Source organism: Littorina saxatilis, linkage group LG1 (assembly GCF_037325665.1).
Source record: "Littorina saxatilis isolate snail1 linkage group LG1, US_GU_Lsax_2.0, whole genome shotgun sequence".
In the NCBI taxonomy this organism is placed as follows: Eukaryota; Metazoa; Mollusca; class Gastropoda; order Littorinimorpha; family Littorinidae; genus Littorina; species Littorina saxatilis.
In genome coordinates, this window is record NC_090245.1 from 64,631,996 (window position 1) to 64,655,111 (window position 23,116).

The 23,116-nt window shown below is 40.3% G+C and overlaps 1 long non-coding RNA gene across 4 annotated transcripts; it reads left to right on the forward strand.

Moving 5' to 3' along the window:
- The first annotated feature begins 644 nt into the window (after window positions 1–644).
- LOC138976419 (uncharacterized) lies at window positions 645–22,654 on the forward strand. 4 transcript variants are annotated; one of them, XR_011458983.1, is made up of 6 exons: window positions 645–1,378; window positions 1,811–1,915; window positions 3,552–3,664; window positions 7,517–7,583; window positions 11,181–11,348; window positions 16,520–22,654. It is a non-coding gene; the product is annotated as an uncharacterized lncRNA (long non-coding RNA). The 4 variants fall into 4 exon arrangements; XR_011458984.1 differs by having other exon boundaries at window positions 3,552–3,660; XR_011458990.1 differs by lacking the exon at window positions 7,517–7,583.
- Window positions 22,655–23,116: the final 462 nt, after the last annotated feature.

The following is a 23,116-nucleotide window of genomic DNA, read 5'->3' on the forward strand; positions in this document are numbered from 1 at the left end:
ATAGGTATTCGGGGGCCCGGGTAGCTCAGGTGGTAGAGCACTGGACTTGTGATCGAGAGGTCGCTGGTTCGAATCCGGGCCGGGACGGACACGGGTCAACTTTATGTGCAGACCCAGAGACGGTATCCATCTCCCACCCCCGTGTCACCACAATGGCACGTTAAAGATCTTGGTCATTCTACCATAAGTGCAGATGGCTGATACCACCTAAACACGCAAACATCAAAAAGCCGTGAGGGCGTAAAAACTCGAATCGTATAAACCAATTCATGTCCAAAATAGGCAATTAAGACCTGACGGACAATAAGCCCCTTACAATTTACTTTACATAGGTATTCAGTTCGTGTCTCGACTTCGCTGACCGCTGACCACTCGCTGCGATAGACCTAGCCTTGCTTCAGAGTATCGTGATAGCTCCAGGAAAAAGAGGCATTTTGCCCAATCAGACTGATCATGTAGTCAAAAGACTGTGCTCCACATGTAGCCTGTTCGATTTGTGTTTGAACCTGTGTTGATGTCGGCAAAGGGTTGACTTCACTGTCATTGCGTGTTTGTTCCACGTGGGGTTTAAAATAAAACCATGAACCCCGCCATCCAGTCTGTTTGAGTTTGATTGTGAGAGTGAACCTCCCCACATTAACATGCCGCGTTTCTTAGTCTCTCTAGATGATTGTACCGTCTCTTTAACTTGGCGGGAAAGCATTCCGTCTGGACAGTTTATTTTAGCAGAAGCCTGGCTGACGTCCCGGCAATAGTGACATGTAACACACGCACACACACACCGTGACACTGACACACACCCGGCACACACACACACACACACAAACACACACACACACACACACACACACACGGCACTTTTTATTCAGCTTCAAGTTGAACAACACAAATAATTCAGAAAATGACGCCATGAAATCACGAATATCGGCTGAGCTCGAACGCTGATTGCTCACTTCACACTTGTGTAGATAGCCTGGCTTCGACGAACACGGTCTATGTTGCACAACTGCTTGTGTAAATAGCCAGTCCAACGACGTGAGTGACTTCCCTTTGGTAAGCTCATTATTTTGTGAAAGTAAACGTGCGACATCGATGACATATATATTAATTTCTCGACTGAAACTGAGGAGCTGAAGTCATTGCTGGCAGTAGAAAGCCCACTGTTTGTTTTTGACGGCCATGCTGTGAATGTATAGTGCGTTGAAATGAGCAAGTTCTTCGTGTTCACCTCCGACGAAAAGCCAACACAGATCCCGGCAAAGTACTGGCTGGACTGTTGTCTTTTGGACGCCAGCTACATGCAAACTGCGGATGTTCGCAAATGACGACCAGTATCACCATGGGAACATTTTGCTTGGAATTGTCAGTGACCAGAATGGTAAGTATTCATCATATTTCACAACGTAAGTATGCATAGCTTCTAAAGGCAACTGAATACGGTGTGCTGTTGGCAGTGGCCCTTGCCGATGGTGTCAGTGTCACAAGGTCAAGGCATGTACAACTAGTAAAGTTCCACACACTTGTCACTTTATGCGTGTGAATGTGAATTAATTGTGATGTATGTGTTGCACTCTGTACAAGTATGTGTGTGTGTGACTGACTCATAATTCACAGGATCATCATAATCGAGGAAATAAAGTTTGATTATCTGTGTGAGTATTTTATGTTTTCCTGCTAATTTGACTCAGTTGTTTTAAGTTACTTTAAAATGTTTGTTTTTTCAATTGATGTAAATGAATCATTGATAGTGATACATGTATACATCATGGTCAGCGCAATTCAGATGGTTTTTTATTTATATTATGTACAGTTGTCCTGGACTTTTGATCCTGCTGTGATGATGATGTCACCTCCAGATGAACCAGAGCTGCTTCATCATTCATCAAAACAGCACAGCTGTCTGATTTTTCTTCAGGTACTTTTCAATTTTATCATTATAACTTATACATGATTGTGCAGGTCATTCATTGCTTTAAGTTTAACAAGAACATAACAGTATCACTATCACTAAACTCTGAATTGATTGATAATGTTAATAATGCCTTAAAAGTTAAAATATGTTCCCAATACTATTGGTACCAGTGTGTTAAGGTAATTCCACAAAGGCAGTGATTCTGAGTGAAACTAGCTGAATTTGATGAATTTGTCAGTCTGTATTCACATTTCAATCTTGTGTTCTTTGTAAATTGTATCACTTTTCATTTATCTACAGCAAGTGTGTAATGAATCTTTATTCTGTACATGTATTTCCATTTATCCTACTGTATACGTGAGAGAGACACCCGTGAGATAATAATTGTTCAAATCACACATGTTTATATCATGTAAATGAGGTCATGTGACGTCAAGCAAGTCTGGCAGGGACCTGTTTTTCCACTGCTTATGATGCCAAAGTCACCGAGACAAACGTCATAATAGAAACAAAAATTGTGCTCGCTAATTACCCTCAATGAGTGACTTCCTTTGCTTTGACGTAATAGATTGCACGAGGCTTTAGAAGAGATCGAGGTTCAAAAACAAGCATCTTCAATTTAGCTGCCTCGACTGCAAGACATTTTCAGTCAAATACATGCAAGTACAGTATGTAGGATCAACAGAATACTACATGGCTTGCTGTGTCGTACCAGATTTACACTCGTTGCTTTTTCAAATAGTGAACATCTCGCTTTCGCTCGCTGTTCAATATTTACAAAAACGAGTGTAAATCTGGTACGACACAGTAAGCCATGTAGTAACTAGTATTCTCTATTTAACCTAATGCTTTTGGGTTATCACCGGCTATTTGAATGAGAGCCATTTGTTAGCATATATATATATACTAGATGAATACCCGCTTCGCCGGGTACGGCTTCGCCGGGAAGAAGTCGAGCCGAATACCCGGCCGCGCCGGGGACTCGGCTTTGCCGGGTGTACGCCGGCAAACCGGCGCACCGCACGAAGGAAGGGAGATAAACGCGCAAAATACTGGAGAAGATAAGGAAGAGTAATACCCGGCTTCGCCGGGACAGTGACTTTCTAAAAATAGTATAACGGGAATATGGAATGAGCGTTGTCGACAGTGACCTTCTAAAAATAGAAACGGGAATATGGATTGACGCCACATGAAGGAAGGGAGATAAGCGCAAAACACTGGAGAAGATAAGGAAGAGTTACTGGGAATGGATCTGGGAAGATGAACAGAAAAATCAAAATCGGTTCAGCGCTGCGCACTGAGAGCACGTGTTGAAAATTCTCATCGACCAGGTTGTGTCCGGGGTCTACCTGAATATGCCCACCAAATTTGAAGCAGATCCATCGAGAACTTTGGCCGTGCATCGCGAACACACACACACACACACACACACAGACACTAGTCGTATATATATATAGATAGATGCAATTTTTCAATAAAATGTTTAAGTGCCATCCACAGCGTGTTTTTCTTTTGAATTCTATTACAGTGACAAGGCACTGAAATAAATTGTAAAGCGGTGTAACTTGTGTTTGTTGTCACAGGGATGTTTGTATTGTTTTGATATGTTTGGCAGCTGAAAATGACATTTATTTTGCAGTGCCGGTCAGTCTGCAGTGCTATTTGTTTCAAAGTTGACAGATGATCTGCAGACAGGGGTTTATATACTGAGCCAGTGAAGAATCAACATCATCCTTTGCTCTAAAAATGTAGGTAAGTTCTCTTTAGAAGTAGCTTATATGTGACCCTCCACCATGAAATGAGTCACATGTCACCTCGCGCGGTTCTGCGCTAGGCTTAAATATAAGTCCGGGGAGTGTCTGGTAACAGTGTGAGGGTCACCTTAGTCACAGGCTTATAACTCAAACAGTTTTCGCTCTTTTCTAAAACGGTTTTCACCTCTGGATAGAGCATAAAATAAAAAACTCTTTAGATAAATGTAAAAATATGAAAATCATGCAAAGGTGACATGCGACTCATTCCGTGGTGGAGGGTTACATGTATATAAATTATGTGTTTTTATTTTTTTTTATTAATTTAATTTTGATAATAATTTTTATATATTTAATTTTCAGAGCTTGTTTTTAATCCGAATATAACATATTTATATGTTTTTGGAATCAGCAAATGATGGAGAATAAGATAAACGTAAATTTGGATCGTTTTATAAAACTTTTTTTTTTTACAATTTTCAGATTTTTAATGACCAAAGTCATTAATTAATTTTTAAGCCACCACGTTGAAATGCAATACCGAAGTCCGGGCTTCGTCGAAGATTACTTGACCAAAATTTCAACCAATTTGGTTGAAAAATGAGGGCGTGACAGTGCCGCCTCAACTTTCACGAAAAGCCGGATATGACGTCATCAAAGACATTTATCAAAAAAAAAGAAAAAAACGTTCGGGGATATCAATCCCAGGAACTCTCATGTAAAATTTCATAAAGATCGGTCCAGTAGTTTGGTCTGAATCGCTCTACACGCACGCACGCACGCACGCATGCACACACACACATACACACACACACACATACACACACACACACACACATACACCACGACCCTCGTTTCGATTCCCCCTCTATGTTAAAACATTTAGTCAAAACTTGACTAAATGTAAAAACCAGGATATCATCATGATGCCTCTTTACAAAAACCAGGTCTAGGAACTCTTCATCTAAAGTCAGTCAGTATTAACCCCCTCAACACAATCCTCATTTTGTCCCATAGTGATTTCTGCCGCCCAAGAACATGTGGTTCTTATCTCACAAGACGGATTTGTGTCTTCCATTGCGAAATTCAGATCTACCCCAACTACGTGCATTGATCTGAGCAATAAAATGTAGATGCAATGATCTGCAAACATCTCTTCAACACAATCTGCATCTTGTCCCATCGTGATTTCTGTCGGCAAAGAACATGTAGTTCTCAACTCACAAGACCGATTTGTCATCTTCTAGTGTGAAATTCAGATCTGCCCCAAGTACGTGCAATAAAATGTAGAATGGATAATCTGAAAAAAATATTTTCGCGTGAACGCTGCCACGTTGTCATCAGTCCGATGTCTTTTATCCAGAGCAGGGATGAACACACTTTTTCATCTGTAGTTTGTTATGTTTATCGGCAGACTGCTTTCCATTACTTGGCTGTTTTAGATTGACTCGTAGGGTTCGTCAGCCAGGCAACAAGTGCTTGTTTACTGACACGTTCTCACGCACGACATGTCGTAAATGCAAGTTCTAACGATTGTTTTTACATTTAGTCAAGTTTTGACTAAATGTTTTAACATCGAGGGGGAATCGAAACGAGGGTCGTGGTGTATGTGTGTGTGTGCGTGCGTGTGTGCGTGCGTGCGTGCGTGCGTGTAGAGCGATTCAGACCCAACTACTGGACCGATCTTTATGAAATTTGACATGAGAGTTCCTGGGTATGATATCCCCATACGTTTTTTTCATTTTTTTGATAAATGTCTTTGATGACGTCATATCCGGCTTTTCGTGAAAGTTGAGGCGGCACTGTCACGCTCTCATTTTTCAACCAAATTGGTTGAAATTTTGGTCAAGTAGTCTTCGACGAAGTCCGGACTTCGGTATTGCATTTCAGCTTGGTGGCTTAAAAATTAATTAATGACTTTGGTCATTAAAAATCTGAAAATTGTAAAAAAAATTATTTTCTTCTAAAACGATCCAAATTTACGTTCATCTTATTCTCCATCATTTGCTGATTCCAAAAACATATAAATATGTTATATTCGGATTAAAAACAAGCTCTGAAAATTAAATATATAAAAATTATTATCAAAATTAAATTTTTGAAATCAATTCAAAAACACTTTCATCTTATTCCTTGTCGGTTCCTGATTCCAAAAACATATAGATATATGTTTGGATTAAAAACACGCTCAGAAAGTTAAAACAAAGAGAGGTACAGAAAAGCGTGCTATCCTTCTCAGCGCAAGTACTACCCCGCTCTTCCTGTCAATTTCACTGCCTTTGCCGTGCGCGGTGGACTGACGATGCTACGAGTATACGGTCTTGCTGCGTTGCATTGCGTTCAGTTTCATTCTGTGAGTTCGACAGCTACTTGACGAAATGTTGTATTTTCGCCTTACGCGACTTGTTTTTATTGCACTGATATATCGATAGAGAATGTCGATATTTGTAAACGTCTGCCATTTCCTAATGTTTGTTTCATTATTTTGCATACGGATATGGCTAATAAGTGGATAATCTGTTACGACACGAAACACGTTCTAAATCCGGGAAGGGAGGCTACTCCAACGTACTTTCCAAAGTGTACTCCAGCCTTAAATGTATGGCCAGTTGTGATTGTTTTTACTCTACACAAATTATTTATGTTACCATCCGCATCCTGTGCACGGCCAGAATCTGATCTCAGACCACCGAGCTTTTACATACAACGAATCCATCCTTTTGTTTGAACGCTTACAGCTTACAGCTAGGGAGAATCTTAGCTGCTCTTCATAAGTTCATGGATACAGGTCATTTGTTTTTTTTCGTTTTATTTTTCATTGTCTTAACTCTTATTCAGAGCTGACATTATTGTTGACTATAACTGTTATGGGAATGATGATAATGATGTTTGGGATTTCTGTTCAAGTTTGAGACTACATGACATTGACAGGGCATCACTCTACCATGTACGCTTACTGTCATATAACTGGGAGACCGGCACGGTTGGCCTAGTGGTAAGGCGTCCGCCCCGTGATCGGGAGGTCGTGGGTTCGAACCCCGGCCGGGTCATACCTAAGACTTTAAAATTGGCAATCTAGTGGCTGCTCCGCCTGGCGTCTGGCATTATGGGGTTAGTGCTAGGACTGGTTGGTTCGGTGTCAGAATAATGTGACTGGGTGAGACATGAAGCCTGTGCTGCGACTTCTGTCTTGTGTGTGGCGCACGTTATATGTCAAAGCAGCACCGCCCTGATATGGCCCTTCGTGGTCGGCTGGGCGTTAAGCAAACAAACAAACAAAATATAACTGGGCCAACCAGACTAGAGAACTGCTACACCTGTGGTGTTAGGTCATTACTACATGCAGTATGTAAGAAATGTTAAGTCCTTTGTACTGGAAACTTGCATTCTCCCAGTAAGGTCATATATTGTACTACGTTGCAAGCCCCTGGAGCAATTTTTTTGATTAGTGCTTTTGTGAACAAGAAACAATTAACAAGTGGCTCTATCCCATCTCCCCCCTTTCCTCGTCGCGATATAACCTTGAACGGTTGAAAACGACGTTAAACACCAAAGAAAGAAAGAAAGAATTACTACATGCAGATAGCATAACCTGGGCACCCTCAGTGATATCAATTTTTGAAAACGTTAGAATTGCATAGTGATATATGTATCCTTTTTAAAAATAAAAGTGAAGATCTCAACACACTTTGTCTTTCTAGTTTTCTCTATTGCATTGATTTGAGAGGAAAATCTGTGTCCTTAGAATTTTTCAACAAGAAAAGCAAATGCTCATTCGACTCGCCTTCGCCATACGTAAAATAAATCGGACAAAATATTGCTGTTTCATAGTTTGTCTTATCTTACGTCATAGGTGAGAGAGCTACCAGTACCAATGCGATAGAGGTCCTTCAGGGCACATTGATTATCTTATTGCTCAGGTGAGTAAAATAAAACATGTCTTAAGTTAAAAGGAGTAATCCACTAGTACAGTGAAACCCGGCTATATTGAAGTGGCACGGGACCCGGGAAGACCTTCAATATAGCCGGAACTTCAATATAGGCAATTCTCGGTTATATTGAATTTCCTTCCTTGTTCCTTCAGAAATTCAATATAACTGAACTTTTTTCACTATACGTTCTTATTTCCGTGTCCACACATTGCGTTTGATGGGAGATATATTCTCATTAATCTTTCACCTGTTGGCTGTTGTTCTTCGAGCCTCCTTGCTTTTTTTCTGCACACACACTCACATGAACACACACTCACACACACGCACGCCCCCCCTCCCTTACACACACAAACAAACATTCCATATTCCTCAGCTACTTCCTTTCTTTTTTTGCAGCCAGTTTCCAGCTTCTGAATAAGCTCGATTTTTCTTTTAATTGTCAGACTCACCCTTTTTACATTTAGTCAAGTTTTGACTAAATGTTTTAACATAGAGGTGGAATCAAGACGAGGGTAGTGGTGTGTGTGTCTGTGTCTGTGTGTGTGTGTCTGTGTCTGTGTGTGTCTGTCTGTCTGTCTGTTCGTGTTTGTGTGTAGAGCGATTCAGAGTGAACTACTGGACCGATATTTATGAAAATTGACATGAGAGTTCCTGGGTATGATATCCCCGGACTTTTTTTTCATTTTTTGGATAAATGTCTTTGATGACGTCATATCCGACTTTTTGTAAAAGTTGAGGCGGCACTGTCACACCCTCATTTTTCAATCAAATTGATTGAAATTTTAGTCAAGCAATCTTCGACAAAGGCTGGACTTTGGTATTGCATTTCAGCTTGGAGGCTTAAAAATTAATGAATGACTTTGGTCATTAAAAATTAAAATTGTAATTAAATTTTTTTTTATAAAATGATCCAAATTTACTTTTATCTTAGTCTTCATCATTTTCTGATTCCAGAAACATATAAATATGTTATATTCGGATTAAAAACAAGCTCTAAAAATGAAAAATATAAAAATTATGATTAAAATTAAGTTTCCGAAATCGATTTAAAAACAATTTCATCTTATTCCTTGTCGGTTCCTGATTCCAAAAACATATAGATATGATATGTTTGGATTAAAAACACGCTCAGAAAGTTAAAGCGAAGAGAGGTACAGAAAAGCGTGCTTTGCAGCACAGCCCAACCACTACCGCGCTAAACAGGCTCGTTAATTTCACTGCCTTTTGTACGAGCGGCGGACTACGGTCATTGTGAAAAAAATGCAGTGCGTTCAGTTTCATTCTGTGAGTTCGACAGCTTGACTAAATGTTGTTATTTCGCCTTACGCGACTCAAGTTGTTTTGCAGCCATTTTTGCAAGTGTACAAAGGGAAACTACTCGCATGAACAAGAGAAATTAAGTCGGGGAGATCTACGCACCACAAGACTACATGGCGTAGCTGTCAGAGGCCCGCGGCATTGTTAGACTGTATGTTATCAGAAACCTCCTGACTCGAAAGTTGATGCTGATCTGGCCTCTCCCCTTCCTCAACTGTTTGCGCTGACAGAGGCGTGTCATATCATTCGGCGCCCGCGCAGTCATTGTTCTTAAAAATAAAAAGTTAAACAAATCTTTGGAGCAAACATTTAATATAGCCAGGTAAAAACGTCCCGTGGGCTGAATTTTTGTTTCAATATAGCCGGGATTTCAATATAGCCGACTTCAATGTAGCCAACATTTTTTAACAAAGAAAAAGTAGAGCTTCAGCCGGGACCTGAAAAATTCTTCAATATAGCCGGGATTTCAATATAGCCTACTTCAATATAGCCGGGTTTCACTGTATTAGGATTCACTGTCAGTCGGTATGTCTGGCCGGACGAATGGCCGGCCGGCTGTGGACAAAAAGCTTAACGTTGAACATTGGGGATTGGGGGTGGCGGTCATAGGTAGTGAAATCCTCCTTTTAAGATTTTCAAAACCCTGAAAAAATCAGGTCTTACAATGGGGGTAAACTTACATAAGTTATGACCAGAATATCTTAGAAAACAGGGTCTTGAAAATGTCAATAGGTAACATGCGCCTTGAGTCGCCTTGAGATACGTGCGCGATATAAATCCTCGTAAATAAATAAATAAATAAATAAATAAATAAATGTCTTGGGGGGGCGTTGTTGAGTAAGTGATTTTGGTTGTTGGGTAAGTTACCGAAAAATAACTAGCCCTACTCATTTACAGAGAGAAAGAAGCAGAGGGGGGAATCATTTTTGGTAACTTAACCAACAACCAAAATTACTTACCCAACAATGGGCCTGAATCCTCGATAGCTCACAGGTTGATGAGCTAGCGATTGAAAGGTTCCGAACGCTCTAATGTACGAAATGTACATCTCTAGACGAAACAATACAAACATACTGCATTTAAACTAGCAACTACAGGCTTGAACACATTAATCTCCATATAAAATCGATGAGTTTGGTTGTTTTCTAAATTCAAATCTAACGATCAGTGCAGAGAAACTCGCTTTAGATCTCTTGCAAGTGCAAGCAAACTCCAAAGGCAAGTAACTCTCATACTCTGTGAAAGTGTCTGATTTTGCCATTTTTGGGCATTCTTATAACATTTTCAAGACTTTCCAATTGATAAAAACTGATGAAATTATTTGTACTATCACTCTGAAGGGTTTACTTTATGAAGGTATGGTGCTATTAGTAACTTGCTGCTTTTACAAAGAGAAATTATTTTTGGCACAGGCTCAGAGAACATTTATGTTACCTTGAAAATAATACTGCTGATTGTTTCTTGTTAATGTTTTATTTTTGACTCACATGCGAAGCAAAAGTGAGTCTATGTACTCACCCGAGTCGTCCGTCCGTCCGGACGTCCGGAAAACTTTAACGTTGGATATTTCTTGGACACTATTCAGTTTATCAGTACCAAATTTGGCAAGATGGTGTATGATGACAAGGCCCCAAAAAACATACATAGCATCTTGACCTTGCTTCAAGGTCAAGGTCGCAGGGGCCATAAATGTTGCCTAAAAAACAGCTATTTTTCACATTTTTCCCATTTTCTCTGAAGTTTTTGAGATTCAATACCTCACCTATATATGATATATAGGGCAAAGTAAGCCCCATCTTTTGATACCAGTTTGGTTTACCTTGCTTCAAGGTCAAGGTCACAGGAGCTCTTCAAAGTTGGATTGTATACATATTTTGAAGTGACCTTGACCCTGAACTATGGAAGATAACTGTTTCAAACTTAAAAATTATGTGGGGCACATGTTATGCTTTCATCATGAGACACATTTGGTCACATATGATCAAGGTCAAGGTCACTTTGACCCTTATGAAATGTGACCAAAATAAGGTAGTGAACCACTAAAAGTGACCATATCTCATGGTAGAAAGAGCCAATAAGCACCATTGTACTTCCTATGTCTTGAATTAACAGCTTTGTGTTGCATGACCTTGGATGACCTTGACCTTGGGTCAAGGTCACATGTATTTTGGTAGGAAAAATGTGTAAAGCATGTGAGTCGTATGGGCTTTGCCCTTCTTGTTCTCCATTGTTTCTTGTTAATGTATTTTTTTTCTCCATCTTTTGTAGCTGCCTGGCATGCCGGTAAAGCTGCTGATCCACACAAATGGAAGAGTCTCACTGAACAAAAGGAAGGAAGAGCCTATGCGCCAGGGGTTCAGTTGAGTTGTTGCTCTTCACAAACCTTTCACATGTCTGCACACATTCAAGGCTCATCAACCAGTAAGAATATATATGGTACGTGGTCGAGTCAGTGCTTTTTATTAATTTTAATATTATTGATTCAAACCCCCCAATCCTTCACACACCTTCTCTTGGATTTAAAGCAATTTGTTAAGTATTTTTACTTTCTGAATTTCATCTGTACTTGATGAAAGAACATTTTCTCTCACGTAACATTCAAAAAGAAAACTGAAGTTTGTACAGGGTAACCCCAAAAATGTAACCCATAAAAACAATTCTCATTGTAATAAATTCCACATCTGTCGATCACATATTAGTTCATATTTGGTGTATATTCACTTCAGCTTATGTATGACCTCTCAACAAAGTTGCCAGTTTGTAGGTAAAAGAATGGTAGCCTAAAAGAATCTGACTTTTGTGAGATTTCGGAAAACAAATCTTATTTTGGGGATTGGCTCAACATTACCAGGTTGAAAACTGAGCCTGAGCTATACTAACCGGTTTTAAGCCCTCCAGATTGTTAGTACCTAGTAACCTCTAACCAACTCTAGACAATCAATGACTTGAATGCAGCCGTTACAATTAAGCAGGATCAGGGCATTTGCCTTAGAGGAATGAGTTCATGTCATTGATGAATTTTGCGCGCCATTGCGCAAGTGTAACCTTACAATGAAGGGGGTCATTAAAGTTCAGCAAAAATCTTTATACAGGGTGACCCCCAAAAAATGCAACCCTCAAAAATGTTAATAACTTCTACATCTGTTGACCGAATCACTTCATATTTGAGGGACATACATTTCAGCGTATGCATGACAGTTCCACAAAGTGAAAATTCTATAAATCAAATGGTTTGACTCTTGTGCAATTTAAAAAACAAGTTGCCAAATTCGGGGATTGACTCATTTGTACGAGGTTTGGCATTGAGCGGTAGCCGAACTTGCCCAATTTTTGCCCTCCAAATTGTTACCTTTGGGGTAATTCGTATAACATAGTATACCTTAATCAACATTAGACAATCAGTGACTTAGTTGCAGCAATTACAGGCAGGATCAGGGCATTTCCCATGGATGAAGTGTCACTTCACAACAAAGGGGTTACAATTTTCCAGTCATTTTAGTTTGGCAAATATTTTTTATAGTTGTTGTGCATGCACTTTAGTTCGTCTATGACCATTCTACACATCTTTGACTCTGTAGGTAAAATGGTACGACATGTACCTTTTCTCCAAAATGTGTTCCAAATTACACCTCCGAAATTGTCAATCAGACGACAGTTTTCTTGCTTGGGGAATGCCTTGAGTGTAGTTGTAACTGCTTTCTTCAGGTCACTGATGATCTAAGGGGTGTTTGTGTATACTCGGAAATTCAGATAATCCGAAAGGTTAAGGTCTGGAGGGTTCAGATTAGGTAAGTATTGCTGCCGCTCAATGTCAAACCTTGTTCTGTTGAGTCGATCGCCGAATTCGGTAACCTTTTTTGAAATTGCACAAACGTCAGACCATTTTGATCTATATAATTGTCACTTTGTGGAAGGGTCATGCATAGGCTGATATTTATGTCTTCCAAATATAAAGTAATTCGGTCAACAGATGTAGAGTTATTAGCATTCTTTAATTTTAGGGTTGCATTTTTGGTAGTTGTGCATGAATTTAAATTTGTTCATGACCACTCCACAAAGTTTCCTGTCCGAAGGTAAAACAAATGTGTTCCGATTTAAATTATCCATCCTAAATTGTGAATGAAAAGCACTTTCATGTCTAGGGTTTGTCCTGAACCTAGCTATAACTGCTGTTTTTAGGTCACCAATGATCTGGGAAAGGGGGTGTGTGGGTTGTATACCTATAAAAGTGTCAATCAGCGGACTGCATAGCTGAAGTTAATGTACGTTAACCTTCACCAGATCATGCTTTGGACTACACAGTCCGGATTATGTGGGTCGTGTACGACCCATAATTTCCTAAGGATTCAACGTAAAAAGTATGTGTCATACACGACCCACGCCATCTGAATAGGGATAAACAACGTAAAACTCTGAAACTCCTCCTGCATTTACAGGCACTCCCTTCACACACTTTCAGCCCCCACTCTCACTGACCTGGAGAAAGTCCTAAAAAAAAATGACCTTGAAAACCTGTGACCTTGACCCTCTTTCCACACAACTCTACTCTGACTGTCTTCCTGACCCCCTCCCTTCTATTCTCAAAATCATCAACACTTCTCTGCAAACAGGCACTGTCCCCAACTCCTTTAAGACTGCTATTGTCAAACCTCTACTCTACTGAAGAAACCATCGCTTGACCCAAACACTCTCAGCAACTACCGCCCTGTCTCAAACCTTTCCTTCATCTCCAAACTCCTGAAACAACTCGACCTCTCACCTTCTTTGCAACAATCTTCTCTCTCCGCTTCAATCTGCCTATCGTCCTCACCACTCCACCGAAACTGCCCTTCTCAAAATCACTAATGATCTCCTCCTTGCCACTGACCAAGCTGAAATCTCTGCCGTCGCCCTACTTGATCTATCAGCGGCCTTTGACACAGTCGACCACAACATCCTCCTTCAACGCCTTCAGCACACCTTTGGTATCCATAGCACAGCTCTTTCTTGGTTCTCTTCTTATCTCACCGACCGCTACCAGACTGTTTCGATTGACAAACTGAAATCTGACCCCATCAGGCTTGAGTGCGGAGTCCCTCAGGGCTCAGTCCTTGGGCCTGTACTATTTACTCTCTACACTCAACCTCTTGACCACATCTTTGACCGACACAACGTTCTCCACCACTCTTTTGCCGACGACTCTCAACTTTACAACAGCTCTTCCCCTGACCAGTCTGAATATCTTCTTTCCTCTATCTCTGACACTATATCACTGACGTGCAGAATTGGATGACAGAAAACAAACTTCAGCTCAATAGCAACAAAACTGAAGCCATTCTAATAGGCACTACATCCAAACTCTCCAAAGCCACGTACTCTCTTCAACTCTCTGACTCTTCTGTCCCGCTGTCTTTTGCTGTCAAAAATATCGGAGTCACTCTAGACAACACCCTTTCCATGAAACAACACATCTCTTCTGTCTCTCGCACCTGCTACTTCCAACTCTGCCGCATCACCACTATCCGCAAGTACCTCACCACAGATGCTACCGCCAAACTGGTCACTTCCACCATTCTCTCACGTCTTGACTATTGTAACTCTCTCTTGACTGGTCTTCCCTCTTCTTCTATCTCTCGTCTCCAACGCATTCAAAATAGCTCTGCCCGTCTTGTCTTACGAAAGAAAAAGAGAGACCATATCACCCCCCTCCTAAATCAGCTCCACTGGTTGCCCGTTCCTGCCCGTATCACATACAAAATCAACACTCTCACCTACAAATGCCTCCATGGTCTCGCCCCTGCCTATCTCTCCGACTCTCTCTCTCTATATGTCCCTTCACGAGCACTGAGATCATCTGCCGACTCCCTTAAGCTCAACATCCCCCACACCAAACTCAAAACAGCAGGTCAATGCTCATTTTCTTTCCAAGCACCTAGCCAATGGAACACACTACCTCTCCCCTTCTGTCAACAACAGTCCCTCGAATCATTCAAATCTGCACTCAAGACATTCCTTTTTTCCAAATAATCCATGCATTCTACACTGCCCACCCCCATCCCACCCTGAATAACTGTACATATTTAATGGTTGATGGTGTGTGTGTGTTAATGACTTTAAGTCTCCGTGTGTGTGAATGAGTGTATGTGCGCCTTCGGTCGCCTGTTGGTGAGACATGTGCGCGTTACAAATATTCGTATTATTATTATTATTATATGAGTGTGCATGAGTTGTTAATGCGAAAGAATGTGTATGAGTGCGCCTTGAGTCGCCTTGTGGTGAGATATGTGCGCGTTATAAATTCTCGTATTATTATTATTATTATTAAAATTCCTTACCATATGGGTCGTCCACGACCAACATCATCCGGACTGTGTAGTTCAAATTGCGTCATCGTTTATTTGTTTGTTTAGATTAGAAAGATAGTCTTTCAAAAGTTGGGCAATGGGAAGGTCGCATGGTGATTGGAGATTACATGAAATCTCAATTAAAGGCTGCCATACTCGTAGCGTTCATTAATTAATTCATATTGTTTACATGTGCCAATAATGTTATAAAACTGTATCTAAGGGGATATAATAACGATTGGCTGTAGCTTTCAAACACAGAAAAAATTATTTCAGTATTGCAAAGTGGTGTTGATAGTGTCAAATGTAAACAGAACAGTCTCAAATGCCATCTTTGGTTTACGAAACGTCACGAAGTGAGGTCAACGGTCTAAAAGTAGCCCAAGTCTTGGAGAACTGTTGCTAAACAATGCAATAAATAGTTATTTCTCGTAATTGGTGAGGACTTCAAACCTAAAACTTTGCAGGAAGCTTAATTTATACAACCCCGCAACAATGGGAAAAGCCCTGGATGTAATTAAACTAATCAAATAGGACTATGTCAGCCTTTAAAAACTCCAAATAGTTTCAGAGATATAAATACGATTTTGTGAGGCTCTGGGTCGTCCACGACCCACGAAGCAGGGTGAAGGTTAGTATGAAGTAATTTGGTCAAAAGATGCAGAAGTTATTAGCAATTTCAAGACAAAAAGCACAGACAGAAAGAAATCAAATGCACTTTTAACATAGCATCGAATGTAAAAAGAGATAAAATAAAAAAGACGACAATTTTGTCAGTACATTTTTTTCTCTCCATCCAAATAAAACAAAAATAATGTCACTGTGGAAAGAAGTGCAGATGATTACCATAACTGAACAAATGAGAAAGCAGTTAAAGATCTCCGGGGCAGAACAAAAAATAGCATACATCCCATCCAGAGAAGTGTTAGAACTGAACAAAACATTGCATAAGCCAACTTCAGCCAGATACAAAAACAATAAGTAAAGACGAAAACGCCTGATAAGAATTAACTTTTAAACCTTTAAATTTATCAAAAAAAGTATTGAAACAATTGCCTATGATTACAAACAAGTTTCATATGATCATTAAAAAAATTCACAGGAAATTTAAATACTGTATCAATGTGTAGGTTATCAAGTGCTATATCTGAAAACCATGTTCGATTTGTGTAATGTCTTCCTTTGACAATGGCAGACAGCACTCTTTGCCCTTGGTTGCAAAATAAGATTTCACTGATTTTACTGAAACAAATTTGTGATTTTTGTGATCTTTTTGTTCTTCAGGAATCCAAGGCGCTGGTATTGGATGACAGCCTCCTCTCAGTTTCAAACACCCAGAAAAGATGTGCCCTGAAAGAAGAAGAGGAGTGAGAGTACACCAGCACATTGCACACGTACATGAGCTGCTGAAAGGGAAAGACACTTTATTTTGTGGATGTATGGCTGCTCGCCTATAGCGTAGTTGAGAATGTACACAACCAGATATATTCCCAACCCTTCGGTTGGGTAAACTCACTTCCCCGCTGGATATAATTATTACAATTATTACTTGTTGGAATTTTGGATTTAAGCTGAGATCTCTCTATGACTATCGGGGGGGGGGAGGAGGTTAAGTAACTGAGAATGTCGCAACAGGATCTAACCACTTCATCATTGAACCAGTTGTAAAATAATCAAAAAGTTGTTGGATTTATATTTATCATGGTTTCCTGGAGCAACCCTTTATTCCTCTGTCCATGTGCTGCGCTGCTCACAAGTAAATGTAACAATTTCTTCTGCAGCTGTCTCTTCGTTCGTGTTACTGCGAAGAGTTGTGGACAAATTTAGTTAAATATCTTCTCATTTACGTGTTACTGCGAAGAGTTGTGGACAAATTTAGTTAAATATCTTCTCATTTACGTGTTACTGCGAAGAGTTGTGGACAAATTTAGTTAAATATCTTCTCATTTACTTTTTGGAATTAGAGCAATCATATGACACCAATCCTAAGCATTATAATCATGAGGGCGGATACACAAGCACTGTGCAGAATACCATGAAATGTGTTTGTGAAATAACAGCTAGGAATTACAAAGGTCATTTTTGTAGTGCATACAAGTTACAACGGAATTTTAATAAGAGAATAATCTGTCACTTTCCTCAATGCATGTACACTCTTCAAAAAAAGTTAAGGATCGGTTGAAAAAACTGATCTAATTATAAAACATTGTCAAAAAATTAAACATCGACATAATAATTAAAAGATTAATGTGTTTGAATTAACAAATGAACAATGAGTCTTGACTTACAATTTTGTTTGGCAGGCAGAGTTATTTCCCTTTGTGGGACTTCTCAAAAGCTGCATTTTGGAAGAAAAAGGGTGTTTTGTATAGCTCCATGAAATTTGAGGAACGCATGCCAGGGCAAAAGGTTGTGATGCACGTGCTACAACAGGGTCCTGGCTATGAACATCGCTCACCAGCTTGTGTTTAAAGGTTGACACGCTGATATAATTATGCACAGTAGCAACATGCCCCCACGAAGAAAACTGAGCGATTTGGATAGAGGAAGGGCAATAGGATGGCTACAAGACGGTGTTGCTGCCAGGCAAGTGGCTCAGAGGCTTGCAGTGGCTCCCTCTGTCATCATCAGACTAAAACAGAGATTCCACGCAACTGGAAGAGTGCAGGAGCGACAACGTTCTGGTCGGCCCAGATCGAGACACCACACAAAGAGAGGATCGCTTCATTCAGAGGCAGGCCATGCAACAAAGAATGGCTACGGCAAACAACATTAGGCAACGCCTACAAGCTACCACCAACACTGTTGTTAGTGGGGCGGGGATGTAGCTCTGTCGGTAGCGCGCTGGATTTGTATCCAGTTGGCCGCTGTCAGCATGTGTTCGTCCCCACGTTCGGCGAGAGATTCATTTCTCAGAGTCAACTTTGTATGCAGACTCTCCTCGGTGTCCGAACACCCCCGTGTGTACACGCAAGCACAAGACCAAGTGCGCACGAAAAAGATCCTGTAATCCATGTCAGAGTTCGGTGGGTTATAGAAACACAAAAATACCAAGCATGCTTCCTCTGAAAGCGGCGTATGGCTGCCTAAATGGCGGGGTAAAAACGGTCATGCACGTAAAAGCCGTGGGAGTTTCAGCCCATAAACGAAAAAAAAACAAAGAAAAAAAAAACTGTTGTTAGTGGTCAGACGATCCGAAACCGCTTACACAACTTTGGCTTGGGTGCAAGGAGTCCAGTCCGAGGAACAACCCTGACTGCTAATCATAGACCAGCTCGCTGAGCCTTGTGCACTCAACATGTGAGGTGGCAACGTCAGCAGTGGGCTCAGGTGTTGTGTACAGATGAGTCCCGCTTTTGCTTGGAACCTGCTGATGGTCGCATCCGAGTGTGGAGGCGTCGCGGAGAGCGCTTTTCAGAAGGCGCTGTTCTGGAACGACAGCGTTTTGGCGGAGGCTCTGTGATGGTCTGGGGAGGGATCAGCACACGTCTAAGGACACCTCTGTACCATGTAGTGGGCAACTTGACCGGTGTCCGCTACCAGAATGAGATCCTGCAACCCCTAGTCGTTCCAGTCCTCCAAGCGATCGGCCCTCTTGCGATTCTTCAGGATGACAACGCACCTCCCCATCGCTCTGCAGCAGTAAACACCTTCATCTAGCAGGCCAGGGTCAACAGGATGCTGTGGCCAGCCAACAGCCCGGACCTGAACCCCATAGAGCACATGTGGAACGAACTTTGTCGTCGGGTACAGCAACATCACCCTCCTCCTGCCAATCTGGGTCAACTGCTGCAATGGCTCCAGCAGGAGTGGAATGGAGTTCCCAGAGCATTCATATGCAACCTGATCCACTCCATGCGCCAACGATGTGTTGAATGCCTGACACACAACGGAGGGCACACTGATTCACATTGTTGTACCACTCTAGCTAAATTGTGGCGGCCGCGTTCGATCTTTGCTTTGTTTGTCATTACTCCTTGATTGTTCAATTATATAATTTTTAAAAAAAGAAAGAATTCGGTCTTGTCTGTTTTGTGTGGTGTGCTTGTCAAAAAGTGATCCTTAACTTTTTTTGAAGAGTGTATATGTAAATCTATTAGATAATGTATTGCAGTGATCAAAAAGATGCGTGTGGGTGTTGTCTCCCCTTATTGGAAAGAATTTGCTCACTTAGGCGTGGCTGGTTAAGACACTGAAAATGCCTTGTAGTGATAGTGGTCCTTTTTACATTTAGTCAAGTTATGACTAAATGTTTTAACATTGAGGGGTGAATCGAGACGAGGGTCGTGGTGTATGTGTGTGTGCGTGCGTGTAGAGCGATTCAGACCAAACTACTGGACCGATCTTTATGAAATTTGACATGAGAGTTCCTGGGTATGATATCCCCATACGTTTTTTTCATTTTTTTGATAAATGTCTTTGATGACGTCATATCCGGCTTTTCGTGAAAGTTGAGGCGGCACTGTCACGCCCTCATTTTTTAACCAAATTGGTTGAAATTTTGGTCAAGTAATCTTCGACGAAGCCCGGACTTCGGTATTGCATTTCAGCTTGGTGGCTTAAAATTTAATAAATGACTTTGGTCATTAAAAATCTGAAAATTGTAAAAAAAAAATATATATTTTTTTTATAAAACTATCCAAATTTACGTTCATCTTATTCTCCATTATTTGCTGATTCCAAAAACATATACATATGTTATATTTGGATTAAAAACAAGCTCTGAAAATTAAATATATAAAAATTATTATCAAAAATTGTTTTTCGAAATCAATTTAAAAACACTTTCATCTTATTCCTTGTCGGTTCCTGATTCCAAAAACATATAGATATGATATGTTTGGATTCAAAACACGCTCAGAAAGTTAAAACGAAGAGAGGTACAGAAAAGCGTGCTATCCTTCTCAGCGCAACTACTACCCCGCTCTTCTTGTCAATTTCACTGCCTTCGCCATGAGCGGTGGACTGACGATGCTACGGTCTTGCTGAAACATTGCATTGCGTTCAGTTTCATTCTGTGAGTTCGACAGCTACTTGACTAAGTGTTGTATTTTCGCCTTACGCGACTTGTTTTTTTATATGAAAGAATCTGTCACAGGATAGTCTTACAGAGAGAGTACAGCTTTATTGATCTTGTGAAGTTTGAAGGTACAAATTAGGAGATAATAAACTGAAGGAGCAATGATACACAGGGGATAACTTGTCCAAAGCGAATAGGGCAGCAGAATGCAGGGAGAGAATACAAATATGAACCTTAGAAACATTCCAACAGTAATTGGACACTCCATTCAAACACAAACATTCTCAGAAATAGTGAAACATAAATGTGTGTGGATACATGTTCTTTTTGAACCAAGTTACGCACAGGAAGAGCATGCTTGATCCATTATTGGATTGGTCAAAACTGTGTACATTTGGTCAGAAGTAGGTGTCTGTCAAAGTCTCAGTGTTGTATTTACATTGATTTAAATGATTTATATTAAATGGTTAATTGACGAGCGCAGTGGCCTAGTGGATAAGCCATCGGCCTCCTATATAGTCCTATACGGAAGGTCACAGTTACGAATCCAAGCTCCCGCTCCTGGTGGGTGGAGGCTGGAGATTTTTGTTTTTATCTCCCAGGTCAACTTATGTGCAGACCTGCTTGTGCCTTATTCCCCTGTGTGTGTCCATCCAAAACAACAAGCACAAGAACAAGTGCGCATGGAAAAAATCCTGTAATCCATATTAGAGTTTGGTGGGTTATAGAAACATGAAAATAACCAGCATGCCTCCCCCAAAAGCGGCAAATGGCTGCCTGAATGGTGGGGTCAAAACGGTCGTACATGTAAAAACCCACTTGTGCAAAAGCATGAGTGAACATGGGAGTTTCTGTCCATGAACGAAGAAGAAGATGAAATGGTTATTTGATCACACTGCAGATGGTTTGTGTTTCGAAGTCATAGATCAATACTATGCCTGGGCTTCATTTGTTCTGAGGGCTAAAGACATATATTTGGTGGTTGACCTTTTACCTTTATAGTACTGAGGGTTATACAGACATTGTCATTGATTTAGTGGTTGACCCTTTACCCTTTCCTCTTACTCACAAAAAATGTGGGCAATCAAAATTTGAGAATGTGATTTCCTAATTTGTCTAATCTCAGGGCCACCAAGCTGTGTATAAATACAGCTTTTTGATTTGTTCCACTTTCAAGGGGCCGGGGGCGCAACTTCAAACAATCACTCGGAGAATTAATTTGAGGGTGCTATCTACAACCTGCTAGCTCTCAAAGCCAATAAGGCAAGAATATATCTTGGGAACAGTCTCAGTAGAGAAAAATTAAAATTCACAGGGACAAGCTGCTGTTCCTGCCAGTAGACATAATTATACAGTCTCATATAATTTTTAACTGTGTTCGTTTTGTACCAATGGTTTCCATAGGTTTTACATATCCATTTCCATATCCATAGAATATCTTATTTATACCCTCTTGATTATATGGGGGATATTGCAGCTAAAGAACCTGCTGCAAGAATCAACCCCAACTTATAATCAACCCCCAGACACTCTTTTTCTTCTTCTTCTTCTTCTTCGTTCTTGGGCTTAGACTCCCACGTTCTCTCATGTTTTTAGCACGAGTGGGTTTTTACCTGTATGACTATTTTTACCCCGCCATTCAGGCAACATAAAGCCCTTTGCTACTTACCATTGACTGAAGACAAATCGTCTGCAAATTGATCAACTGATTAGTGTTACATATATGACCATAACAGAATTACCTAAACATTTCCACACAGTATTTTTGATCAGACTCTTTATTTGTCTAAATTTACAGTTTCAACCATTCGAGCAAGCAATTCCTGTGTCTCTTTGATTCTATAAATGATTTAAGGACACATCCACAACATATTTGCATTGGACTATTGTTGAGGAAAATGTGTGTTTGGATCAAGTCTGAACTTACTGTTTCAGTTTATGTTTTGTTCGCTGAAATATATCTTATATATATTATATATATTAAACCATCACAATGATACGCGTCTGATAAAAAAGCAAAGCGAATCATTTCAGACTGCAGATTATCACTCATGGACTCTCAATTTTTGTGTGTGTTTACCCAAAAATCAATGTGTTCAGCAAGGCAGCATAAGGAACATGTAGGGCAGGATTGGTATACTTCAGCGAAGGTTTCAGCTGTTCTGCCATCAGTTCTCCATGGCTGCACTCTCCATGGTCAGGTTGCACACCTCTTGAGCAAATCTGGGCAAATATTCACATTTATTATCATTGAACTATCATGATTCACACGACTTAGTATTATTTTTTTAATGTGTACCTATTTTTACATGTATCTGTTTAGTGAGATGGTGGGCAAATGTATAATTTGTATGTGTAGTCTTTAACAAAAATGTCATGGAATAAACCTAATATTTGTTTGCCTGGTTGTCTCTGTGTGTGTCTGCATTGTGTTTGTAAAATCAGTTTCTATGGCAATGCGTTAAATACATTTAATTCACTTACTTAAATAAATAATTCTTTTATTACCTGAACCAACGCCCCCAAAAAGGTCATCTGATGATTTGTGCCAGTCTGCTATACATGTTAGTTGGTATGCTTTTTTGTTTTGTTTTTTGGGTGTCATGCAAGAGACACTCAGTATTATTCTGTTAGCAGCCTTGTAAAAGTGATCCTAAAAATGTTCTCTAGCCCTGTTCCCCACCAGACTGTGGTCTCATAGCGCTGCATTGGACACAACATTTCGAACACAAGCACGCGATTAACAACCAAACAGACCTACCAGCACCAAATGTTTATTCATCAAATTCAATCCATCATAAAACGTAAACGTTCAAAGCTTACAACCACCCAAAATAATAAGTGAACAATAAAAAGTAAAA